Source organism: Myotis davidii, unplaced genomic scaffold (assembly GCF_000327345.1).
Source record: "Myotis davidii unplaced genomic scaffold, ASM32734v1 scaffold1019, whole genome shotgun sequence".
Taxonomy (NCBI): Eukaryota; Metazoa; Chordata; class Mammalia; order Chiroptera; family Vespertilionidae; genus Myotis; species Myotis davidii.
In genome coordinates, this window is record NW_006291430.1 from 1,079,402 (window position 1) to 1,086,460 (window position 7,059).

Genomic DNA, 7,059 nt, shown 5'->3' on the forward strand with positions numbered 1-7,059 from the left:
GGCTCACATGTCGGTTACTCGTGGCCAGGTTGTGAGGCGTTGCCTCTTCATGCCTGTCCGGTTGCCCAGGTTGAAACCAAGGCTGCTGTTTTCTAGGCAGCGTGGTGTTTGTTAGGGATTCCACAGCCCCGATCCTGTCGTTGCCCCAGCGGATTGGCTCTTCCCAAGTAAGACATTTATTTATCTAGGTCAGGAGACTAAGCCCGCTGTTTTGTACCGTGGATGCCGGATGATGATTTAATGGGATGTGGCCAGATTCTCTCCCTGCGTTGGTTTCCTCCGGTTCATAAGACAAATGGCTCTGGACTGTGCGTTCACTCTCCCAGGTTGAATCACAGGATTTTACTGAGTGCTTTTGTGCACCCCGTTTCTCTGGGGGACTCTCTCGCAAGGATTCTTGACCTGAACCCCAACAAAAGCGGAGCGAGAGGGGGATCTGTCTCAATAGAAGAGTCCCGAGGGCAGTGCCATGGGGTTATTGTGATATATGGAGTCTAGCTCAGTGAGAAAGAGGGTGTACTGGGTCAGTAAGTAGCCAGAAATAGATTTACAATAAAAATTCTAGCGAACTTTGACTGAACTCTTTCTGTTGGCCATGTTTTTTCCCTAAGTGCTCTTTGTAATATCTCATCTAAGGAGGGCCTGAAGTACAGAGACTTTGAGGAACCTGCTCAAGGCCTGATGCCTGAAGCATGTCAGGGGGCGGGGGGACATGATTGCAGACAGCCAGTTCCAGGCCTGTGCTCATGGCAACCACACTACACGTCCCTCTGGCAGTTACCACGTGTGCTGGGTATGGGATTATCAGTTGCTAAGCAGTTAGGGCACAATAAAGTCAACCCACACTAAAAGCGAAGTAACCGACTGGCTTTGGTTTTCTCCCCCTGGTGAACAAGAAGGATTTTTATAGTATTGTGGCAACCCATCAGGATTATTATCCCCGCGAGGCTCTCCCTGGTCTAGGTAGAGGCTACAGGAGCGCAATGAAGAGAATGGACCCGCGTGTTAGCTCAGAAATGTACTTAACGCCCCTGGTAAAGTGAGAATAGCAATTCATAGAAACTACCGCGTGCGGGATGTTTTCAGGATCAGAGAAAATAATTAATGGGAAGTACTTGGCAGTACCTGGTGCAGAGTAAATATTTATTCCCTCGTGGTTATTTGCATGCACACCATGTGCCTTGGGTCCTGCGGTGAATGAGAGTGGCAGAATGTGCTCCCGGAGTGTATATTCTTGCGAGTGGAGATGTGCACCAACACAGAGACCTAAGCAAATACGGCCCATTCAGTGCATTGTGGTGTCCCCGGTCACCTGAGTGGCTGCTGTCGACGGGTGGGTTAGTGACAGGCTCTCAGAGAGGAAGAGGCATTTGAGCTGAGATCTAAATGGAGAGACGGGGCGGTTATTAAAGCCCTAAGGCCTGGGGACAAGCTTCATGTGTAGGAGGAAGAAGGAAGAGACCATTGTGTGTGAAGCAAAGTAGACAACGGGGAGAGGGATGCCAGAGGAGGTGGGAGAGGTCAGAGGGACCAGGCTCTGGGACCCAGCAATGGACTTAGATCTCATGTCATTCTAAGAGGGAGCCGCCAGAGTATTCTGAATAGAGGCGTGCCCTGGGTTGCAACGGGATGGTATTGGCTGGCAGTTTTGGGGAATGGTTTATAATGCCAGGAAGTTGAAACTATGCTACTGAGAGAGGTCATGCCAAGTCTAGGTGAGAGGTGAAAGCGGATTTGGCAATGGTGGAGGTAGTCAAGATTGAGAGATGCTTTCAAATACCTTACCTCATTAACCAGACTGAGCTGATGGAGCTAAGAGAAGGGCGTTGGTGATGACAATATGTGTGCTCTGTGCATTTTGAAATAACAGAGCACTGTTGGTTTTGCTGGAGTGCCATTGTTGCGGTATTTACATAATGAATTATTTATGTCTTGAAATGTACTCAGAATTACTCTCCACATTGCCACTTGGAGTCAAAGTGGCACGTTCTGATTTAGAACGCATCACTACCCACCTCCCCAACTTAGAACACATTTAGGGGTACCTGTTTGTAGTTTTAATTTCTTTCCCTCTCTTGATTATGAGATTGAGATAGATTTTTCTTGTTTATTATTCATAAAAATGCCCCCAAGAGTCAGTTTGTGCCCCAGCTCATATCTAAAGTTTCCTGGAATTATTTTGGAATTAGAGTGTGTGAGAATGTGTGTGTGTGTGTGTGTGTGTGTGTGTGCATACGGCTGGCTACATATAATTAAATAGAAGGAGAGTATGAACTGGGATTTGGTGAGGAGAGGAAAGGGGGTAGAGGGCCCCCTAGTCTTGTTAGCTGTAGATTTTCATTCTAAAATGACAGAGGAATCTCAGTCCTATATTCAAGCCCTGGCTCACATAGAATAAAGAACAAAGCCTGCAAATGAAGACAGTGACACATGGCACTTTTTAATAAAATCCTGGCATTCACTCTCATTAATACCGATATTTTGTTCTTATGTAAGATCAGCATTAACGTACCAGGATTGTAATTTTGCTCAGGTATTGCAATAACTTGGAGTGATAAAAAATGAGAAATCAAGGAATTTGCAGCTATATATGCATACATAATACATATTCTTAAATATCTCATTAACTCCTACGAGTATCAATATAAAAATTGATGTTCAGAATGATGAACGGGAGATATCAACATTTTAAAACATATTAAATTACGTTCAACATACTCAGTCTCCAAAGGCATTGAAGTGAGCCATATATTTTCAGCAATTTGTCATCAAAATTGGTTAAAATTAAGATGATAATTCCTCTCCATGTAAAATTAAACTTCAGTTTGTGTCAACATTCATTTAAGGGATGCTTTGTATTCTTCTGTGTAATACCAGAAAACGGAGTTATCCCTGGAAAATACGTGTTTCTTTTTTATGCTAGGTTTTAAGTGTCTTTTAAGAAAGTACTGTTTCCTAGGGTGTTTTTTTGTTTTTTGTTTTTTTAAAATCAAGCCTTGGATATAGTTAAATGCTGGGTTATCAAGCCACTGGCCAAAGGAACCTGTGGCTCACCATCAGCCACTGCTCTGGCAAGAAGACCCCATCTAACCCTACGATCCATCAATGAATGGAACCGAGGAGCAGGTAGCTCTTAGACAAAATTAATACCAGGAGTCACCAGTCACTTATTATGTACCAGATAGTATCCCAAGTGCTTCTGTCTGTCTCATAACCACCTATGACATAGACTCTACTAATATTCCCACTTGACAGGTAAGGAAACTGAGGCCCCAAAGAGTTAAATAACATGTCCAAAGTCACATGACTAGTAAGTAATGGGACCACATTTCTCAGTCAGTCTCCAAGGAGATACTTATCCTAGTCTTATCCTAGGTTCAGAGGGAAAAAAATCCAGTCCATCGACTATTTTTTAAAAAAATATGCATTTTATTGATTTTTTACAGAGAGGAAGGGAGAGGGATAAAGAGTTAAAAGCATCGATGAGAGAGAAACATCGATCAGCTGCCTCCTGCATACCTCCTACTGGGGATGTGCCTGCAATCAAGGTACATGCCCTTGATCGGAATCGAACCTGGGACCCTTCAGTCCACAGGCCGGCACTCTATCCACTGAGCCAAACCGGTTAGGGCTCCATCGACTATTTTAACTTCTTAGTTTTCAGCTGTGAAAATAGAAAGAAGCAAGAGGGACCCTCGCACCCTGCCCATGACCGTGTTCAGCACGTCTCCTCTATTATTCCCGCAGAAGCAGGAGCTCTGCATTTTCACCCAGGAGTAGAGTCAGCAGTTTGTGTGTGTTCTTTTAATACTCTCTTAGCAATTAATTATTCCTTTTAATAAGCGCAATGAAAAAGAATCGTTATTGGACTCGTCCTTTAATTGAATTAATAATTTATTCTGGCTATTAATGTTTTTTTAATATTCTGTGTATTATTTCTTGTTCTATTAGACGGATATGGCAGGGAGATAAAGTGTGAGGCTGCACAGGGCCTGTGTGGATGGAGCTCTCTGTATAATGCATGGGCTGCTGACAGTGATTGGGATGAAGTGGGTGCGGGTTGCAGGGAGAGGGTATGAGAGGCACTGATGTTTGCTCCCTGTTGCTGGAGTGATTGAGGGTTTTGGGATAATTTCCTGGGCAGATGTGAATGAAAGAGCAAAGCCATTCACATGTGATGCAGAATTCTCCATCTGTAAGTGACTTCTATATAGAATAAAGTCTCTTCCCATTTCTCTAGTCATGGACTTAACCTAGGCGAAGGGGTACATGGCACTTAATACCATCATCATCTGGTTCTGGGGCTAACTATAGAAATAATTACAATCTCTTTATAACCAGTATTCCATTTTAAGAAATAGCCCCTATGTTACAGATACAAGAAAGGGCATGAGAAATGGATGATCATTATTTTCTAGGGAATGTCTAACAAACTCAAAGAGCAGAGAAAAGATGAATTTCTTTTTTTAAAATATATTTTACTGATTTTTTACAGAGAGGAAGGGAGAGGAAGAGAGAGTTAGAAACATCGATGAGAAACATCAATCAGCTGCCTCCTGCACGACCCCCTCTGGGAAGTGCCCACAACCAAGGTACATGCCCTTGACTGGAATCGAACCTGGGACCTTTCAGTCCGCAGGCTGATGCTCTATCCACTGAGCAAAACTGGTTAGGGCAAAGATGAAATTCTTTTTAGGTTCTACCAAATCTGTCCTCTGTACTTCATGGCTTTTTGGATAAGATTTCTTAGCCAAACCTCAAAATAATGTTGTGTGATATGTCTGGATAATAATAGGCATGCTTGCTATCCATTTAGCTGGCACATGTTATTTATTCATTTATCTGAGGTGCATTGAGTACTTAGTATATGCAGGGTATTATCCTAGGTGGCTGGAATACACAAGTGACCAAATACGGACCCTACCTTCCTGGAAATCCACATGTCAGCCGACGATACACACACAATTAAACAAGGACAGTTGTGAGGAGGAAAAGGATGGGAAATAACTGGAACAGGGTGGTGGGGAATGGACTCTGGAGACAGGACCGGTTGAACTGAGCCTTGAGGGATGGGGAGGAGCCAGCGGGCAGAGAGCCTGGAAGGATGCACAGAATTCCAATGAGAGAGAAAACAAGTACGAAGCTTGTGTGGCTGCAACCGTCTTGGCATGTTCGGGAAGGACACAGGCAGTCACTGTGGCCGAGCAGAGTGACAGGAGTGAGCAAGAGAGGTCAGGTAGGTAGGCAGGGACCCTCTTGTTGGCCAGGGTGAAGCCTTTGCGTTTCTGTGGGTACAATTGGGAGGATAAGAGGTTCAATGCAAAAAAAAAATAGCTTGGTCCTGTGTCTGCTTCTAAAATAACGTGACTGCTCTATGGATATGCAAAGTGAAGGGGGTGACAAGAATGAGGACCGCTTTAGAGGTTCCTGTGGTCATGCCAGTGAGAGTCAGTGGTGGTAGCTTGGACAAAAGGTGTGGCTCTGACTATACAGATGTAGATGTGGAACTATACATTCTGGAGGACAATCAAAGGACATGATGCTGGAATTTGTGATGAGAGAATGGAAGCAATCAAAGATAACTTCTAGGGATTTGACTTAAGCACTTCATGAATTATGATTCTTTTTACCCACATGGAAAAGACTGGAGAAGACGTAGGTGTGGGTTAGGGAAAGGCTGATGGATTGAGGAAGAAAGAGGATTGCCATAGGTTTACTGAGTTTAAGATTTGGAATCAAGAAGAGTTTTCAAGTGGATTCAGTATTGTGGAGTTCAGGGAAAAGATGAGAACACATGATATCAGTTTGGGAGCGATTCACTTAATTGGAATTAAGATCTTGGAATTGGATAAAATCACCAAAATAAAGAGAGGGTGGAGCTAGAGTGCCGGGGCAAGTATTGGAGCCTTGAGGTTCTGTAACATTTAAAGTTTGGAGAGAGGAGGATCCAACAATGTGTGCAGAGAATCAGCAACCAATCCTTCAGGGAGAGAACCAGGAGAGCATGATATCAACTAGTACAAGAGAAGAAACATTCTAGAGAGAAGTAGCTGACTTTGTGGAATGCTGACACAACCGGGAACTCAAAAATGAGAAAAGAGAAATATCCATGTGATTGGATAAGATGAACTTTTGGTAATCTTTGCAATCGGGATTTCAGAAAGGAAAGTAGAGAAGGGGAGCCAAAAAAGAGAGTAGTAGTTGGAGCTGTAAATCATGTCAAAATAATTATGTGTGTGTGTGTGTCCAGACGCATGCTGACTGGAGTCTGGTTGCATGCAAATGGGAAGGTCCTAGTAGAGGTGGAATCGTTAAGATACAGGAGAACAGAGACAAGAGGCAGAACATAAGTAGAGAGCTGGCCTTTTACAGAAGGAAGGGCTCATCTTGGTGTAAGAGTACTTCTATTGCTTGCTTCTTAAATTATTCATTCCTAAGGAACCCTGGATTCTTGTAAACTACTCAGCTGGGCCAATTCTATTATATAGTTTTATGAATTTTCCAATGGGGCAGTTGAAAGTATGAGGAATATAGCATACAAAGAAGTGGATGTTCAGTATTTCATTCACCCCCTTGAATGGATGATAAATTGTTTTTTGGACATAGTGGGGAATCAGGAGAGGAGGAAGGATGGGCACCACTTTGGAGGGGGCGGGGCGCGGGGATGTGATCCAGTGACAGTAAACCTGTGAGAAAATGTCAACATTGATTTGAGACGACCCAACATGGGTTACTTCATTACCCTAAAGACTTTTACCTATATTTTCTCTCTTGTCAAAGTAGCTTTGTTCTACAGATCAGAGCTGAACCAGGAGAAATCTAATTTAAATGTAGAATGTCTCACTTAAGAGAACCTTCCTCACTATTTTTAGCTTCAGTGTAGATGGTCTCCATATGGGAGGGATAGTTATGAAGAGATCTGGTTTGTCTCTATATCTTGTCTCCAAACGAAGAGCCTTATCAGACACTGTCCAACCATAGTTTCTTGTTTTCACTCGACCTACTGCAAAGTGCCATATGCAACTCCTGTACAACTCTATCTCGATCTCTCTATATAAA